The 20578-nt window shown below is 46.0% G+C and overlaps 1 long non-coding RNA gene across 1 annotated transcript; it reads left to right on the top strand.

Moving 5' to 3' along the window:
• The first annotated feature begins 9955 nt into the window (after nt 1–9955).
• On the top strand, nt 9956–12804 carry LOC134503594 (uncharacterized). Its single transcript, XR_010068562.1, has 3 exons — nt 9956–10151; nt 10867–10956; nt 12727–12804. It is a non-coding gene; the product is annotated as an uncharacterized LOC134503594 (long non-coding RNA).
• Nucleotides 12805–20578: the final 7774 nt, after the last annotated feature.

Genomic DNA, 20578 nt, shown 5'->3' with positions numbered 1-20578 from the left:
CTTTTCCCCCTCCTCTTTCCCCTTTGTTCCTGGTATACTGTGTCTCTTGGACCACAGGTATGAAGGCAGGGCCCGTCTCACTAGCCAACTCTTTCTTTTGGCTAAAGAATGGGATAAAAATGCTTCCGATAAAGAAATAAATATATGCACACTCCCGATTGCAATTTCCTTTTGCCTGACATTGTTGGGTAACATCAGGGCAGAGGTCGGGGCAGAGACAAACTCAGCAGAATGAGGGAGTGGGCTAATTTGCTCTATTTTAGTCATTCACACACACACACCCACACACCCACACACACTGAGACAGTGCTGTGTCTCAGTAACCTTAGCAGCAGCTACCAATAGCTTTGTCATATGAAAAGCACGTGGCATATTGTAGCCCACTGTGAGTGTTTCAGAAAAGGATCTTTCCTGACCTGTTTATCTGACGTTCTGTTCGTTTGTTCTGGTGTCTGTTTTTTAAGGATATTCTGGGTTTTAAGCTTAGGGGTGCCGTCAACAAAAGCATATGCTGCACATGCTGTCAAATGATATTTTAAAAAGCAAAAGTAGCCGCAACCCATCGATTAGGCCAGTTGAAACGGTAGAAAAGCATTGCACGCTTTCAGGTGTGCAGACCCCCAGGCAAGCTGATTTGGGGGTGGGGGGGGAAGAGAAAAATGTAACCAATCTTAAGAACTTAATGCACAATAGAGGGTCTAGTGTCCCTGAGGCCTTTCCACACACCCCCTGCAAAATCTACTACATGCTGGACATCACTACTCCCCAACTTCTTGTGATTGAGAGTCTGCATGAGTGTGTCTGCATTCGAGAAAATAGTGTGCCTTTTAAACTTTTATTCAAGTGGCCACACCTGCTTTGGCCCCATCCATTATGGAAGCCTCCACCCAGATGGGCATGCACCCTCCTTAAGAGCGTGTGCAACCTACAGCTTGCTAAATATGATGCCCTTTTCTTAGAGTGGTCTCTGCACCAGTTTACATAGCTAGAGGGGAACCCCTGGGTGTTATTAGTCGCAAAGTTGGGTTTTGTTACATTAAAGTTCGCCTAGACTGGGGTTTCTCAACCTTGGCCACTTTAAGACAGGTGGACTGCAACTCCGAGAATCCTGGGAGTTGAAGTCCACCCGTCTTAAAGTGGCCAAGGTTGAGAAACACTGTCCAAGACGCTGCTTGGGAAAAGAATCAAGCAAATATTTGTAAATTCTCCATTTGTGAAAATATAGATTCCAACTCTTAAAATCCACACTCTCATCAAAATACACAGACTAGCCACACCCATTTGCCTTCAGGATTGTTGTTGTTTATCAACTGTAGGGGTTCGTGACCTCATGGACCAGCCCACGCCAGAGCTTCCTGTCGGTCGTCAGCACCCCCAGATCCCCCAGGGACGGGTCCGTCACCTCTAGAATATCATCCATCCACCTTGCCCTTGGTCACCCCTCTTCCTTTTGCCCTCCACTCTCCCTAGCATCAGCATCTTCTCCAGGGTGTCCTGTCTTCTCATTATGTGGCCAAAGTATTTCAGTTTTGCCTTTAATATCGTTCCCTCAAGTGAGCAGTCTGGCTTTATTTCCTGGAGGATGGACTGGTTTGATCTCCTTGCAGTCCAAGGCACTCTCGGAATTTTCTTCCAACACCACAGTTCAAAAGCATCGATCTTCCTTCTCTCGGCCTTCCTTATGGTCCAGCTCTCGCAGCCATATGTTACTATATGAAGGTCGCCTTCAGGATACCTGATCACAAAAGGAGACCAAATCCAAAGGAACTCTGCGCCTATAAGGAGAGGTGCAAGGAAGGATTTTCACTGCAGCAATGTAGTTCCATCCTTATCTGAGAACTTCTGCTGGTCCAAAGTCTTGATGGAGTTCTGTTCTGTCATTTTTGCAAAATTATGGAGGCTGGATGTAGTGCCAAAGGGCTGGAGAAGGGCAAATGATGTTCCTATGTTCAACAAAGGGAGGGGAAAAAAGAGCTGAATAATTTTAGACTGATCAGCTTCATATCAATACTGGGCAAAAGTCTGGAACAGATGATTAAACAGTTGGTTTGTGAAAAATTGGGTAGGAAAAACCAAACACGTGAACAGAGGATGGAAGAGGGAACCATATTGGGCAGCAAAAAGAATCAGGCTGTCTTGATGCATCCTAAGTTGAACATGAGCCAAAAGTGTGATGCAGCTGCAAAAAGAGCAAATGCAATCCTAGGTTCCATCCACAGAATAATAATGTTAAGATCAAAAGAACTCTCCTTTATTCTCTATTCTACATTGATCAGACTGCACCTACAATATTGCATCCAGTGGGCACCACGGGTTAAGGAGGATATTAACCAACTGGACATGCCCGGAAACCTAAAAGGAAATGGGTTTAAATTACAAGGAAATAGATTTTGGATGGACATCCAAAAACATTTCCTAATGGAAGAACTGCTCAGCCACAGAACAGACCACCTCAGGAGATGGTGGTAGAAATATTTAAACCAAGGCTGGATGGTGTCATGTTCACCGTTTCAATGTGCCTGGTACATCGTAACACCTCGCATGCCATTTCCTCGCATGCCATTTCCTGGGGGGGGGGGTTATTCTCAAGAGCGGGTTGCTAATTCCACTCTACTGAGGTGTTATCTCTTGGCTGCTGTATTGGAATGTGTTTGGGTTAGGTCATGGATTCAAGGTTGCTTTCCCAGGCTGAGGCTAACGGTTTCCAGCACCTGGGAAGGGGCGGTTGATATGGCCGGGCGAGGGAGGGGTTGCTCCTCAAGCAAGGGGATTTAGTTTGTATTTTCGCACGCTTTTGCTCATTCTCAGCTTTCTCTGTATATGCCATAATTCCCTCAATAAATCAGATTTCATTTAAGCCACTTCTTGTGAGTCTGAGTGCTTGGGGTGGGCAACCATTACATAAAGCTGAGAATCATAAAACTTCAAATTCCGCTGGCCCCTGTCCAGGAAAAGAAGGGCCCTTTTTATCCTGTGAGGGAAAGTGCTGGCGATGACCGATCCAGACGTGCTATTCGTGGAAAGCGATGAGTCAAGCGAGGGAGAGCCCGACTCCACCATGTGGCGACCCGACAGAGCCCCTGTGGGAGAGCTCTCGGCGATCCAGGAGGAGGCGAGTTCGGGGTCGGAGGGCAATGCTGCCGGCATGAAAACCGCGCCAGAGACCACGGTCACGACCCCGGGCGAACTGGTCACCTGGGACGAAAGTCGTGGGGACTTCTCGGAGGTGAAGGGCTCATCCTGGAGGCAGAGATACCCGCTGTCCCCGACGGTGGTCCAGGTGGCGCCGGGGGGAGACTCCCCCACCCCAGACCGAATCCGGGTTTTAGAGTCGAAGATGGACTCCCTGGAGCTCATCCTGCAGAAAATGAGCATGGACTTGAGTTCGCTGAGAGAAGAGCGGGAGGGGTCAAGCCAGCGGCATTCGACCCCTTCCTCCCAGCTACAGTCTCCGGAGCGGAGAAGGGGAGCTCGCTCGAGAGAGGGGACCCGGGCTCCCAGGGTGGACCTCGCGCTGCCGCCCGCCCCTGAGCGGAGGCAGCAGGGAGCTGTCAAAGCCGCCAAACCGCCAGTGGGGGGGGGGGGGGCGCGGCCCGCCGGGCGGAGGGCTGAGGGATTTCCCTGTCAAGTTCGATGGAGACCCGACAAAGCTCTTGTTCTTTTTGGCGAATGCCAAGGCTTACATGGAAGAATGGGGGTCGCTTTTTCGCTCGGAAAAAGCAAGAATCATTATCATTGCCACAAAGCTCAAGGGGAGGGCAGCGGACTGGAATGTACAGATGTGCCAGTCGGAAGCCCCTGAACTGGAGAAATCTGACGAATTCCTCTGGGCCTTACAGCACCATTTCGAAGATCCACTAGCTAAGGAGAGGGCAAAGCGTGCCTTGAAAGAACTCAAGCAGGGATCGAGAACCGTGGCTGATTACGCGCTGGAGTTTAAAGCGCTAGCGGGGAAGGTGGAAGACTGGTCGCAGGCAACCATAATAGAGTTGTTCAAGGATGGTCTAAACACCGAAGTGCTGCGCTGGTCGCTGGGACGAGATGACCCTGACAGCCTGTACGGGTGGATCCAGCTCGCGGGAAAGGCTGAGCATGCCCACGAGGTGTTCGCGCAGAGACGGGCGGCGAAGTCGGGGCGAGACGGGAAACCCACCCACCCTTCGGACACCGCAGGGAGGCCCGGACAACGTTCGTGGGATGAGGAGAAGGAGCGTCGCTATGCGAAGGGGCAGTGCCTGCGCTGCGGCAAAGAGGGGCACCGCGCGGCGGCGTGCCCGAGGGGAAAGGGCGAGGACCGGCAGGGAAAGTCGACTGCGAAGTCCCCCTCTCTACCAAGAAAGATGAAAGCTGCAGTGGCTGACAGCGATATGGAACGCGTGCCTTACTACGGGGACGAGGGCGAGCCGGAATTGTTGCTGTCGGTGGGAAACGCCAGCCACCTGCTCTAAAGGGTGCCATAGGGCAGGTGGTAGAGGAGGGGCGCGGGCCTGTGCCGGTGAGTGGCAGCTATCACATTCTCACTGCGAAAGTAAAGTTGGGATCCCGCACGAAGACGATAGAAGTGTGGGCGATGATCGATTCTGGGTGCTCCTGGTGCTTAATGCATCCAGATGTGGTGGCTGCCTTGGAGTTGCCCACCTTCCCATTGCAACGGCCCATAGTTTTCACCCAATTGGACGGATCCGTGGCAGGGGGCAAACCGGCCACGCACTTCACTGGTTTGGTGGCATTGCAAATGGGTAGCCACCGGGAAGGGTTGTCATTTGTGGTAGCTCCGGTGGGGGGTCCTTTGGTGGTATTGGGTGTCCCCTGGTTGGTCCAGCAGAATCCTCAGATAAATTGGGTCTATCGGACCGTCACCTTTAAGGACGGATTCTATCAAGCGCCGGAGGGGGATGAAGCCCCAGAGGAGGTGGTGGGGGTAGCGGCAGCTGCAACTCCGCAGTACCCAACCCCTCCTCTTGAGGGTCTACCTGAGGAATATCAGGCATTTGCGGATGTGTTTGGGGAGAAAGAAGCGGATCAACTTCCCCCCCATCGAAAAACTGACTGTGCCATTGAACTGGTGCCTAACACCCAATTGCCTAAGCCAAAGATTTATTCAATGACTCAGAAGGAGTTAACTTTGCTACGGAAATTTGTGGACAAAAACTTGGCTAGAGGGTTCATTGAACCAGCTAGTTCGCCAGTGGGGGCACCGGTTCTCTTCCTCCCGAAGAAAGATGGGACATTAAGACTCTGTACAGATTTCCGTGGGCTCAATGCGGTCTCGATATCCAATAAATATCCCCTGCCTTTGATAAAAGACATGTTATCACATCTGGCTAAGGGGAAAATCTTCTCCAAACTGGACCTAAGGGAAGCTTATTACCATGTGAGGATCCGGGAGGGGGATGAATGGAAAACGGCATTCAATTGCCCGTTGGGAGCATTTCAATATAAGGTTTTGCCGTTTGGATTGGCTGGGGCGCCTGGGGTGTTTATGCAAGTGATCAATGAAGTGTTACATGAACATCTGTTTAAGGGGGTATTGGTCTATCTGGATGATCTATTGATTTATACTAAAACTATGGAGGACCATGTGCAGTTGGTTAAGCAGGTGCTTCACAAGCTAAGGAAAGCTGAGTTGTATGCCAAACTGTCCAAATGTGCATTCCATCAAACCCAAATCGATTATCTGGGGTATAGGATCTCCGATAAGGGCATAGAGATGGACCCTGCTAAGATCCAGGCCATCTTGGAATGGGAGAGACCCCGCACCCACAGGCAACTTCAAAGTTTCCGGGGGTTCAGTAATTACTACAGGCTGTTCATAAAGAGGTTCGCGGAGATAACTTTGCCCCTGACAGATTTGCTTCGGACGAAGGGTGTGGGAGAAACCCGCCGGGTAAAAAACCCAGGAGCGCTGCTCAGATGGACTCCTGCTTGTCAGGCGGCTTTCGATAAGCTGAAGGAGTCTTTTACACTGGAGCCTATTTTACAACATCCTGATCCCTCCAAGCCTTTTGTTGTCCAGGTGGATGCCTCTGATTATTCTATTGGAGCCCTGTTGTTGCAAGCAGATGGGGGGGGGTTGTTTAAAGCCATGTGCCTACCTGTCGCGCAAATTCTCGGAGACAGAGAGATGGTGGCATGTGTGGGAAAAGGAGGCTTTTGCAGTTAAAGCGGCTTTAGACACTTGGCGCCATTTGCTGGAAGGGGCTAATCATCCATTCAAGGTGTGGACTGACCATAAGAACTTGGAAGCACTAAGTACCCCTCGCAAGCTGTCCTAAACAAGTTCGCTGGGCTCAGTTCTTCAGCTGTTTCAATTTCAAACTGAAGTTTATTCCAGGGAAAAAGAACTTTTTAGCAGACGCGCTGTCCAGGCAGCCCCAGGACTCTAGCTCCGCGCCAGAGGTGGTCAGTACACTGTGGACACAGCCCCAACTGGGAATGCAAGCTGTGACCCGTAGTCAAGCCCGTGCGCAGCAGCCTGCCGGCACTGATTCCGCCCCGCAGGGCACCTTGCCTATTTCATCGCAATTGCAACAAAAGTTTCTAACGGAGTTAAAAACTGACACTTGGTTGCTAGCGAATAGGGACTGTGTCACTTTTAACCAGGGATTCGCTTGGAAATCCAATCGTCTCTATGTTCCTGACAACTTGCGAAAAGAGGTGTTACTCCGTTCACACGATGATAAGCTTGCTGGGCATTTTGGCTTTGTAAAGACTTTGCACCTGGTTCGCAGACAATTTTGGTGGCCTGTGTTGCGCAAGGATGTAAAGGACTATGTTGCCTCTTGTTCTGTTTGCGCTATGTCTAAACGCAAGATGGGGAAGCCTCAAGGCTTGTTGCAACCAGTAGCCAGTCCCGCTTGCCCATGGGAGGAGGTTTCTATGGATTTCATAGTGGAGTTACCTCCCAGCCAAAGAAAAACGGTTATTTGGGTAGTGAAAGATTATTTCTCCAAGCAAGCTCATTTCATCCCATGTGCCTCCATTCCTTCGGCGCGACAGTTAGCCCACCTGTTCCTTGTACATGTGTACAGGTTACACAGATGTCCCTCCCGCTTAATTTCTGACAGGGGCACACAGTTTACCTCGCAGTTTTGGCGGGCATTTTTGAAACTTTTGGGCACTAAACAGGCATTGTCCACGGCGTGGCATCCTGAGACTGACGGGGCCACAGAGGCCCTAAATTCAACACTGGAGCAATATTTGCGTGCTTTTGTGAATTACCGACAAGATAATTGGGTGGACCTCCTTCCCTTTGCTGAGGTTGCTTACAACAACACTGTTCATCAAAGCACCGGTCAAACCCCTTTTCGTACCGTTTATGGCAGGGACTTTGTCCCGATCCCTGACTTGCCGCAGCCGCCTGTCCCGCCTGCTTCGCCATCCGACTGGGCAACACAGCTGGCGGACTCTTGGCCGGTCATCCAGCAGGCGCTTGCGGACGCGCAGTCTGCTTACAAACAACATGCTGATAAAAAGCGTGCCCCTCACCCTTCGTTTCAAGTGGGTGACATGGTGTACCTCTCTACCAAATTCATCAAGTCTTCTCAACCATCTAAAAAGTTGGCTCCTAAATTTGTGGGCCCATTCCCTATTGTGGCACAAATTAATCCAGTGACTTTTAAACTGGACTTGCCGCATAATCTGAAACGCTTACACCCTGTCTTTCATTGCAGTTTGCTCAAACCCCTTACTCGCTCTGACCGCTGGCATGATCAACCCCTGCCTCCTCCTCCCATCATGATTGACAGACAACAGCATTTTGAAGTAAAAGAAATTCTGGACTCTCGCTGGCTTCGCAACACACTGCAGTAGCTAGTTCGCTGGAAACATTTTCCCCACCCGGAATGGGTGGCCGCTCACGAAGTTGCTTCTCCTATTCTAGTTCGTAGATTCCATGAGGCTTATCCCTCCAAACCGGGTCCTTAGATTTTTTGGGGGGGCAGTATGTCATGTTCACCGTTTCAATGTGCCTGGTACATCGTAACACCTCGCATGCCATTTCCTTGCATGCCATTTCCTGGTGGGGGGTTACTCTCAAGAGCGGGTGGCTAATTCCACTCTGCTGAGGTGTTATCTCTTGGCTGCTGCATTGGAATGTGTTTGGGTTAGATCATGGATTCAAGGTTGCTTTCCCAGGCTGAGGCTAACGGTCTCCAGCACCTGGGAAGGGGCGGTTGATATGGCCGGGCGAGGGAGGGGTTGCTCCTCAAGCAAGGGGATTTAGTTTGTATTTTCGCGCACTTTTGCTCATTCTCAGCTTTCTCTGTATTTGCCATAATTCCCTCAATAAATCAGATTTCATTTAAGCCACTTCTTGTGAGTCTGAGTACTTGGGGTGGGCAACCATTACAGATGGTCATTTGTTGGTGATGATGTCGTAATGGGTTCCAGCTCTGGGCCTGGGGTTGGACGAGATGTTCTCCAGACTGCCTTCCAACCCTTTCATTCTATGATTCTAGGTAATGTATTTATTCACCTTATTTTTATTTTAAAATCTGCATTGCCAAATGTGAGGCAAAATTCTCTGGAAAGTAGCCTCAAGTAAAGAAACATACTGTATCTGGGAAGGTGACTGGGGGAGATGGAGAAGTTTTGCTTCTCCATTGAAGAAAGCCAAGGATTTTATTTATCTTTTTTAAATATTTACTTAAAACAAAGGTATAGTTTCAAAGAATCAGTAAGTGGACAAGGAAAATCACTGAAGTTATACAATCAGTGTTCAATGTAACATTAATTAAAGATAAACCGTACCAAAGAAAGTACATTGAGTTGTTTTTATGATATTAAAAGAAAGTACCGATCTTTGAGCTTAGTATCAAAATCTCCACTATGCTATTATTATTTATAAATGCTAAAAAAAAGAAGAAAAAGAAAGAAAAGAAACAAAAAGTATTAAAATAGTATAGGTAAGTATTTAATTTCTGACTTCCCCTTCTTAGTGTTCCAACCGATTTACTATTTTTTTTAACATAAACTTTAGAAACCATACTCTAAGTCAGGACTCCTCAACCAGGGTTCTGTGGCACCCTAGGGTTCCATGAGAGGTCACTAGGGGTTCCCTGGGAGATCACAATTTATTTTTAAAAAAAAGTATTTCAAATTCAGGCGACTTCACATTAAAGAGGTAAGTTTCATTCTTTATTTTTAGTTTAAGAACACTGTTCATGCGTATATACAGGCCTACCCATGAAATGAATACAATACTTTTGTAATGTCTGGCCTCTCTTTGAGCCTGGATGTGCAGGGGTTCCCCGAGGCCTGAAAAATATTTCAAGGGTTCCTCCAGGGTCAAAAAATTGTGAAAGGGTGCTCTAAGTGTGATATATAAAATATGTGGAATCCATTCTTGCTTAAGTTTAGTTAAACTTCAATTTTAAGGTCTAAGGATTTTAGACCTGCCTTCTCTCCACTTGGGTCAGCTGGAGGTGGCATCGGGCTGGGCTTGGAAGCTCAATGGGGTTAGGGCTTGGTTCATATTTGGGTGGGAATTTACCAGGAAACACTGGGGATATAGGATAATAAATTGCTGCCAAGAAAACTGCATGGTCACGCCCATGAAGTCATCAGGTGTCGAAAGAGACTTGAATGTTTCTATTGCTGCTTACAGCTCCAACAATTATTTCATGTTTAATTCATGCATTGGATTCCCTTTCAAGATGAGGTTGAAGGTCCCTGTCTTGGAATTAACATGGTATCTTCTGCTGGATCAGACTGGCATCTCTTGACGAATTGACCGTCTGAACTTCTGGTTTGGCAGTTTGCATCCTTGCCCACTGTTACACAACCACAACTCTCCAAACACCAGTTGAACTTTTTTTTTTTTGCCTTCTGTCTCTCAACCCTTGCAAGGGAAATATTTGACAGCTCTTTAAGTCAGTAAACACAAAGGTAGAATTACAGGAAGAAATCAGTTTGCACAGTGGCTGTGGGGAAGGCCCTGATACAATCCTTTTCTTTTCCCAGAAGAGTTAGCCGGAAGGAGAGGGGGAAACCCCCCCCCCCAATAGTTGGTTCAAGTACAGAAAGCTATTTGTGGAAGTGGCAGTCATTGACGGAGACACGCAAGGACGTCGCTGCTGAAATGGACAGATTCTTTTTATATTTTATGTCAGTGCAACTTGTTGGCGTGGTTTGCTGCTCAGAAAAGCAAGGTAAGAGGGGTGGATGAAGTTAGTGGGAATAGTTGCAGGAAAAGAAAGGAGGCAATGTGTGAGGAAGGACCCCTGGATCCGTTCCAGATAAGCAAAGTCCACCCAGCACCATTCACCTGGTCGTTCATTTAACCCTTTTTCCTCTAGATGTGCACAATACGCTGAAGCATCCAAGGGCCAGGAAAAAAGACACTAACGTTAGCACTCCCCAAGTTTAGCATACTGTGCAAATGCAGTCACTGGGTTTGTAGTTGATCTGGTTCAGCCGATATATGAACACAACCCTTGTCTTCCCACTGATCTTTCACCAAGGGTCTGTAGGCTGTCCATCGCTCAGTAGCAAAACTGAAGGGGAGAGGAAGAAAGAGGTTGGGACAGGGAATGGATCCATGTACCTCACCTAGAATGGAAACTGTTTTTAATCTGGTAGTTGGAGGTGGAAGATTTTCATAGGTCCTCCTCAATGGTTTTCACGGGTCCTACATTTCTCACCTGTTCCCAAAGGGATGATGTGAAAGAAAGAGGGACAAACTGGGAAAATCGCCACCAAGCAATGGCACTGACCTCACCCACCTCAATTGAGGGGAATGGGGACAATTGGTATTCCTTTCTCTAGGATCACCAAGCCCATACCTCTCTTGGCTTGAACCAGGTTGGAAGACTCCTCCGCCCCCTGTAGCCCCTTCCAACCTCGAGTTTCTCATTTCTGGATCAGATGGAAGATATGGCCAAGGGAACTTCCAAGAGAGGGAGCTGAGCAGGTCCAAGCGGAGTGGGAGGTGGCATCAGCCCTGCCCTTGTCCAGGTGAGTCTCACCTCTTGCTCTCCAATGGTGGAAGTGGAAGAGGTGGAAAAAAAGAAGAAAACTTTGCCCCCAAGTTTATTTTTTTTAAATATATATATAAAACTTTATTGAAGTTTCAGAATACAGATAAAATAAAATATAGAAGCTTATAAAAATAAGATTTTCTAGGGTTTGATTTATGTATATTGTATTTCTAATCTGTGCTGGAGAAGGTCGGCACTCACTCTTTCTGTACTGCTTTTCTAACTATTTCTGAGCTTTTTCGTTTGCCTTTTTTCTCTTAGTCTTTTCTTCAATCTGTTCTATATTTTGCATTTTATCTGTATTCTGAAGCCCACAAGTTTACTTTCGGTTCTTCTGGACCAAAGATTGTGTGGTTGTTTGTCCATGGGGTGTGTCTTTCCGCGCCTTTTCTCTAGGTGCCTGAATCAAAGGCAGACAAGCTTTGGTGGTGGTGGTGTTCTTTGGAGGGCCACATTTCCTCAAGGGTTGCCTGTGGGCCAGGGGGAAGAACCCCTCTTCCTTTCTCTGATCCCCCGTGTTTTCTCTTCCTGACATCCTTCTCTCTCCCAAGCAGCAGGGAGAGGGAAGGATATGGAGATACTGTACACAATTAATATATTTTTAAAAACATGGCAGCTGAGGACTAGTAAAATCATGGTGACCCATCAGACCGATTAATTAGAATTGCATACATTGACTATTAGTTTTAATCTTCTTCTGTTACTACTATGAGCCACACAGAGTCTCACATAAAACGAAAGAAGGTAGGCAAGAAAATCAAGAGACCGGAACAGATCTCTATCTCGGGTTTTGAAATCGGGAGGGGAATTCAGGGAAATTAACAGCTGTTGATTCTTACAGACCTTCCACTGGCCATGTCCTCCTCCAGAATAACTCTGTCCTCTTCCCCAATCCAATGCTTAATGGTCAGTCCTGGCTTCCCTGAGAGGAATGAGCTAGTCTTTTTAGGTTTTATTCTGAACATTTGATCTGTTTCCTCAAACTCCTTAGATATTGCTGCTTGGCCATATCTCAGTGTTTCTCAACCTCAGAGACTTTAAGACATGTGGACTCCAACTCCCAGAATTCCCCAGCCAGCACTGGCCTAATTGTTGACTCCAACATTCTCCTTCCCATAGCTGATCCCACTGGATCACTTTCTCAGGCTGATATTTCTGAAGCTCAGAAAGTGAGGATGGAAGCACAAGGGCCCATATTCAGAGAACTCCTGAGTCTAGTCTATAAACCAGTGTTTCTCAACTTTGGCTACTTTAAGCTGTGTGGACTTCAACTCCCAGAATTTCCCAGCCAGCCAAGAGCAGTATCTAAGGAGTTTGAAGAAATAGATCAAATGTTCAGAATAAAACCTTAAAAGACTAGCTGATTCCACTCCGAAGCACAGGGCAACCAGGACTGACAATTAAGCATTGGATGGGGGAAGAACATTCTGGAGGAGTACATGGCTGGTGGAGGGTTTGAGTTGCTGAGGTTGAGAAACACTGCTATATCTGATCCACGCTCATTTCAGATCTTTGGAAATAGAGGGGATTATGACCTGACTATCCATAATTGTTATGCAATGCCAAAGGTATAAATCTAAAGTAAATAATAAGAATAGTTTTAGAGGTACTCCATTTGCTGTAAGTCTTCCTGTTAAAGAGGCTGATTAGGGTTTTTTTGCCCAGCGACCCTAATAGCCTGTGGCTCCCTCTTCTCTTGAGCTCTCATCCACTTAACTTGCTAATGATGGTTCATAATCATTTTTAGATTTAGAAGAACTCCAAAATCCAAAGAAACACAATTCTGCCTGTCCCTGTGATGGATTCAACTTAAGGAGTTTGTCAGGTAAGAAAATGCTTCTAGCAGAAGGTAAATGACGGGTGTGTGTATGTGTGCGTGTTGTGTATCCTAAACATCTAGTTGGGCACGGATGAGAGGGAGAAATCAGAAACCACCCACGAGGACCTTCCAGAACACCCATCTGTTTCCACTCTGTCCCCTGTTAAAATCACTTCTGACTTTGCAGGACACTGTCCAGCCCATTTCTCTCCTACAGACGGGGGGGCGACCATTGCTGGCCTGCAGTAGTCTAAAATGGCAGCTGAGAGACAGCAAATTCTAACACTTTGATCTATCCTGCTGGTGCTAAATTCTGTGTTCATCTCACCAGCTTCATATCCACGTATGTAAGGAAACTTCAAATTAAATACAGGGAATTTTGCGATATCAACCATAGGGGTGATGCTAAGGATGGGTTACCTGGTTGTAATTCTGCAGCTCAGATCTGGTAGCCATAATAAAACAATGGTGTTTGCAGAGTTAAAGAAAAAAGTTCTGTTTTTAAATGCATGGTGTATTTCAGGGTAGACAAGCAAACACAGTAACTGAGTCAGTTCGGATGTGCCTTTTCAGCCCACCACACAGCACATCAATTCTGACTCAGAAATATTCAGTTAAATCAGAAGGAGTCAGGTGGCACCTTTTCAAACTAACACATTTTATTAAAAGGCCAAAGTTTTCAAGAGCTGCAGTCAGAAAAGTTGCCAACAGACTCCTGATGTTTTGATACCATAGACTAATACAGTTCTCCGCCTTTGATGTCAATTACAACCAGGTAACCCATCTTTCTTCAGCAAAGGATCATTACCTTGTCGTGGTGCTGGAGCTTCAGCACCTCAATGATGCCATGAGCTAAACCGTGAAGGGCCACCCAAGACGGGAAGGTCATGACAGGGAAGTCAGACTAAATGCGATCCCTGGGGAAGGTAATGGCAACCCACCCCAGTATTCTTGCCGTGAAAACTAAATGGATCAGTACAACCAGAGATATGTCGGTATACCATCAGAAGATGAGACCCCCAGGTCGGAAGATGGTCAAAATGCTACTGGGGAGGAACAGAGGATGAGTTCAACTAGCCCCAGACGTGATGACCCAGCTAGCTCAAAGCCGAAAGGACGGTTAGTGGCCGACGCTGCTGGTGGTGAACGGCGAATCCGATGTTCTAAGGATCAACACACCATTGGAACCTGGAATGTAAGATCTATGAGCCAGGGCAAATTGGATGTGGTTATTGGTGAGATGTCAAGATTAAAGATAGACATTTTGGGATCAGTGAACTGAAATGGACTGGAATGGGCCACTTCACATCAAATGACCACCAGATCTACTACTGTGGACAAGAGGACCACAGAAGAAATGGAGTAGCCTTCATAATTAATAGTAAAGTGGCTAAAGCAGTGCTTGGATACAATCCAAAAAATGATAGAATGATCTCAATTCGAATTCAGGGCAAGCCATCTAACATCACAGTGATCCAAATATACGCCCCAACCACAGACGCTGGAGAAGCTGAAGTAGAGCAGTTCTATGAGGATCTGCAGCACCTACTGGACAACACGCCTAAAAGAGATGTTATTTTCATCACAGGAGACTGGAATGCTAAGGTGGGCAGTCAAATGACACCTGGAATTACAGGTAAACATGGCCTGGGAGAACAAAATGAAGCAGGAGATAGGCTGATAGAATTTTGCCAAGACAACTCACTCTGCATAACAAACAGTCTCTTCCAACAGCCTAAGAGACGGCTTTATACATGGACTTCACCAGATGGACAACACCGAAATCAGATTGACTACATCCTTTGCAGCCAAAGGTGGCGGACATCTATACAGTCGGTAAAAACAAGACCTGGAGCTGACTGTAGTTCAGATCATGAACTTCTTCTTGCACAATTTAGGATCAGACTAAAGAGATTAGGGAAGACCCACAGATCAGCTAGATATGAGCTCACTAATATTCCTAAGGAATATGCAGTGGAGGTGAAAAATAGATTTAAGGGACTGGACTTAGTAGATAGGGTCCCAGAAGAACTCTGGACAGAAGTTTGCAACATTGTTCAGGAGGCGGCAACAAAATACATCCCAAAGAAAGAGAAAACCAAGAAGGCAAAATGGCTGTCTGCTGAGACACTAGAAGTAGCCCAAGAAAGAAGGAAAGCAAAAGGCAACAGTGATAGGGGGAGATATGCCCAATTAAATGCAAAATTCCAGAGGTTAGCCAGAAGAGATAAGGAATTATTTTTGAACAAGCAATGCGCGGAAGTGGAAGAAGACAATAGAATATGAAGGACAAGAGACCTCTTCCAGAAAATTAGAAACATTGGAGGTAAATTCCAGGCAAAAATGGGCATGATCAAAAACAAAGATGGCAAGGACCTAACAGAAGAAGAAGAGATCAAGAAAAGGTGGCAAGAATATACAGAAGACCTGTATAGGAAGGATAACAATATTGGGGATAGCTTTGATGGTGTGGTCAGTGAGCTAGAGCCAGACATCCTGAAGAGTGAGGTTGAATGGGCCTTAAGAAGCATTGCTAATAACAAGGCAGCAGGAGATGACGGCATCCCAGCTGAACTGTTCAAAATCTTGCGAGATGATGCTGTCAAGGTAATGCATGCTATATGCCAGCAAATTTACTGCAGATGCTGACTGTGGTCAGGAAATCAGAAGACGCTTAATCCTTGGGAGAAGAGCAATGACAAATCTTGATAAAATAGTTAAGAGCAGAGACATCACACTGACAACAAAGGTCCACATAGTTAAAGCAATGGTGTTCCCCGTAGTAACATATGGCTGCGAGAGCTGGACCATAAGGAAGGCTGAGAGAAGGAAGATCGATGCTTTTGAACTGTGGTGTTGGAGGAAAATTCTGAGAGTGCCTTGGACTGCAAGAAGATCAAACCAGTCCATCCTCCAGGAAATCAAGCCAGACTGCTCACTTGAAGGAATGATATTAACGGCAAAACTGAAATACTTTGGCCACATAATGAGAAGACAGGACACCCTGGAGAAGGTGCTGATGCTAGGGAGAGTGGAAGGCAAAAGGAAGAGGGGCCGACCAAGGGCAAGATGGATGGATGACATTCTAGAGATGACGGACTCGTCCCTGGGGGAGCTGGGGGTGTTGACGACCGACAGGAAGCTCTGGCGTGGGCTGGTCCATGAAGTCACGAAGAGTCGGAAGTGACTAAACAAATAAACAACAACAACCCAGGCATCACCCCTACAGTTGATATTGTAAATTTCCCTGTATTTAATTTGCAGTTTCCTTTCCTTAACTCATCCTTAGCATCAACTCTATGGTTGATATTGCAAATTTCCCTGTATATAATTTGCAGTTTCCTTCCACACATGGATGTGAAGCTGGTAGGATAAACACAGAATATAGCACCAGCAGGATAGATCAACTTTGTGTTTATGAACTGCCCTGAATAACCCATTTTCTGGGTTCACACAATACAACAAACCATCATTTAACCAAACCAACTGTGTTTTCAAACATTCTAACACATAGCCCCCAACATTTAAAACACCTGACCCCCAAGGAGAATGCTAGCCAGGCATAATATGCTGTAGTACCTTTCAGTCTTCAATTGGCCAGTTAAATGCCTTATTATTATTATTTTCTCTGCCTTTCAGAACATCATCGTCATCACCGCCCTCGCAAGACCAAGCAACTTTTGCTCCATAAGAAAGACAAATGCAGGAAGTTTTTGAGACACTGTGCTTTTAAGGGGATCCATATCCCCTTATAGTTCACTTTGTTTTGGGCAGAACCTATTGGTATTATATATGACGCAACGTCGATTCTTTGCCTATGTTCCTTTCTCTTTTTAAAACATCAATGTTCGCTCCAGGAAACTGTTTGCCAGGGTTTGAAATAAAGCTCCAAGCTTGAGTCCTTTGTGGAAGTGGATGGTCTGTAAAGGATTGTGTAGACAAATAAAGAAATAATAGAATTTGCATGTTGGGAATGCTACTTGTGCTATAAAGTTTTCATCCCCTTGTAAAACCCAGAAAGGACTTAGAAGGAATAGAAAATGAGGGAGTTTTAATGGGGAAATCACTTAGAAATGAGATTGAAGTCTTTAGTCTCCCTTTGCAAAGAACCGCCTGAAAGATGGTTCCCTGTTCTAAATGCATCAGAGAGTCAGTGACAGAATTTTGCAGCAGTTCAAGGCCTAATATTTCCCATTTTCCCACCCCTTCTCTCTCTCTCCTTCCTTCCTTCCTCCCATCCTCTCCGTCTGGCCACAGAAAACCTGCTAAGGATGAGAATACAAATCCTGTCCGCAATGTCTTCAGGTTCCTAGCAAAACTTAGGATTTCATTCATTTCAGTCAGGTGTGCAGAAGGTACATAAGAGTCTAGTGAGAGATCACCGGATTAACTGCCAGAATTTCTAATTCCACTTCACAAAAGGAATATATCAGCCAGTTCAACCACAGCGAAGTGCCTTCTTCCCCAAAATATCTGGTGGAGAAAATTTGAAATAACACCCTCATGCCCTTTGCAGCTCAGTTCACCCAGTTCTGACCTTGCCATTAAAAAAACCTTGCAAGTTAGAACAAGAACTTAGAAACAGGTTTCCCAAAACATCGCAACGAGTTCCTGACAAATACTAAACTGGGCCAACACAACTGGCTTAATCAGACTGATTACAAACTTAGGAGATTCACAAATCTTACTCAGTTTGGTTAACCTAGAGGAGGGGGTGAGGAATAGAGCCTAGCCAAATAGTCATGTAGTCGATGATTCAATTTACAGAATGGGTTAATTGTGTTAGATATATGAATGCAGACTATAAACCATAAAGCTATGGGAGATAGCTGCTTTCAAGGCTGCATTGTCTATAAGATTGAATTCACACAACACACAACACTAGGCTATGTGATTAGGTAATTTTGTAGACCAAACGACTGACAACAGATAGAACAACCAGCCTTAGAATTGGTAATGAAGATATCAAAGCAGTGTATAATCAACCATCAACAGTAAAAGAACCAGTAGTCAAGAAATATGCTGTGGATTAGCACTTGGTAGAGCAGCCAGGAAGGTCTTGGAAAAGGTATTCAAATGCCGTGATGTGTCCATATCTACAAAGATCAGAATCATGCAGATCATGGTATTCCCTGTGACATTCTATGGAAGTGAAAGTTGGACTTTGAAGAAGCAGGACAGAAAGAATATTGATGCTTTTGAACTTTGGTATTGGAGAAGTCTCCTGAATATACTGTGGACAGCCAAGAAAACAAACCAATGGATCATCAAACAAATCAACCCACTCAAGTCACTAATGACCAGGCTCAAATTATCCTACTTTGGACACATTATGTGAAGACCCAGCTCTCTGGAGAAGGCTCCAATGCTGGGAAAGGTGGAAGGAAAGAGAAGAAGGGGACAACCAGCAGCAAGGGGGATGGACTCAGTTACAGCGGCAATAGATGCAATGTTGGAACATATGAAAGACCAGGTTAGGGACAGATTATCATGCAGAAAATCTATCTATGTGGTAACTTGGTGACAACAGCAACTTGATGGCATATAATCAATCAATAACAAAAAGTTCAGGTGTTGCAGGAAACTAAAGCCTTATTTTAATGTGTTATTGAACAGCAGTGGCCCAGGGCTGATTTTATACAATCTTCAGTCAGACTCTCCTATGCAAGGGATCTGTTCAGATTTCTTCTAAAAACCTAGTTGTCCGTTCCTGTCAACTTGGAAGAGAAGAAAAGATGGCGTCAGCAAGAATCCTGGGGTCTGCACTGGTTGCGATTCCAGACAACTCCCATGCAGCAACGTACATCTTTCTTGGCCTCCTTCAGCCTTCTCAGCTACCTCTTGCATTGTGAGTCAAGCTGACTGAAAAAGCCCTGCCCATTTTATTACAGTTCACCATTTTTCACGATTTACAGCAAAGGCTAAAAGGGACGTGGTGGCGCTGCGGGTTAAACCACTGAGCTGCTGAGCTTGCCGATCGGAAGGTCGGCGGTTTGAATCCGCGTGACGGGGTGAGCTCCCGTTGCTAGTCCCAGCTCCTGCCAACCTAGCAGTTCGAAAACATGCCAATGTGAGTAGATTAATAGGTACTGCTTCAGCGGGCAGGTAACGGTGTTCTGTGTAGTCATGCCGGCCACATGACCATGGAGGAAGTGTCTACGGACAAACGCCGGCTCTTCGGCTTTGAAACGGAGATGAGCACCGCCCCCTAGAGTCGGACCCGACTGGACTTAATGTCAAGGGAAACCTTTACCTTTACTACAGCAAAGGCTAGAGCAAACTGTAAAACTGGAATAGAAAAAGTTTGCTCATTGAGCAAATATGAAGAAAAAAGAAAAAGTTCCAGCTGGATGCTTATGGAAAACCAAGGAAGAAACTTGGGCATCATTGGCGTCTTCAAGAAGCATCTTTGCTGGAATGTGGCATGTTCCAGATACATTAAAATAGATACATTAAAAACCAGTTTGATGTTTACTGTCCTTTTCCTGTCCTGCTTTTGGTTGTGTAGGTATCCACACAAACATGCATAAGCTAATCCTTCCTTCCTTCTTGCATTCCTGCTAATGCTAGGTAAAGGTAAAGGTTTCCCTTGACGTAAAGTCCAGTCGAGTCCGACTCTAGGGGGCGGTGCTCATCTCCGTTTCTAAGCCTTGGACACTTCCGGGTCATGTGGCCAGCATGACTCACGGAACGCCGTTACCTTCCCGCTGAAGCGGTACCAATTAATCTACTCACATTTGCATGTTTTCGAACTGCTTGGTGTGCAGGAGCTGGGATTAACAACGGGAGCTCACCCCGCCGCGCGGTTTCGAACCGCCGACCTTCCGATCGACAGCTCAGCGGTTTAACCCGCAGCGCCACCGCGTCCCGATGCTAATGCTAATGCTGTTTTATTAATTACAAATATAACTTCTTATTGCCAGTGAATCTGTATAGGAGCCAGCTGGTCATGTTAAACCAGAATATGGTTGATTTATTTATGTACGGAATGTCATGCAAAACAACAGGTTTAGCGTTGCTGTGAGAATCCAGCCAAAGAGGAGAGCTGTGTTAGTCTATGGTGGCAAAAAAAGCAGGAGTCTACATTAGTTGCACATTTTCCCACTAACACATAATAAACTACATATTTAATTTAAATTATTCAATTATTTTATTAAACTTTATTTAAAGGTAGAAGGTTTCATGAGCTGGAGATGGAGCTGATGAAAGCTTCTGCATCTTAAAAAAATTGATTAGTCGGAAAATATTCTATTTCTATTTTTTTGCAGCCAAAAATGCTTATATCTGAGGGAAAGGACATTACAATCTTCTCCCCCAGAGTTTTTCAACTTTTTGGCAACTTTAAGATGGGAGGACTTCAACTCCCAGAATTCTCCAGCCAGCATGCTTTGAGATGAGTGGACTTCAATTCCCAGAATTCCCCAGCCGGTATGCTGGCTGGGGAATTCTGGGAGTTGAAGTCCACTCATTTTAAAGTTGTCAAGTTTCAAAAACTTTGTTCTACCCAAACTCTTAATATTAAAAATTCAAAATAAAACGCGACACAGAGATGCAGTAGGCAGTAGAGACCCCAAACCCTTCTGCGGTCAGTCCGAATTAAATCCCATTTTTGCATTTACCGAAGTTTATTTAAAGCAGCCCCGAGAACGCTTTTCTGCAGAAGTCAGAAGGGCGCGGCCCTTTTAAAGACCGGCGCCAAAAAGGAGAAGGCCGGGTGAACGCTGTTACCGTGGGAACCGGCCGGGTGACGTTCCAAAGGGCCCTCTCGCCGACTCCACCC

This window comes from Candoia aspera, chromosome 10 (assembly GCF_035149785.1).
Source record: "Candoia aspera isolate rCanAsp1 chromosome 10, rCanAsp1.hap2, whole genome shotgun sequence".
Taxonomy (NCBI): Eukaryota; Metazoa; Chordata; class Lepidosauria; order Squamata; family Boidae; genus Candoia; species Candoia aspera.
This window is presented reverse-complemented; position numbering and strand designations above follow the sequence as displayed.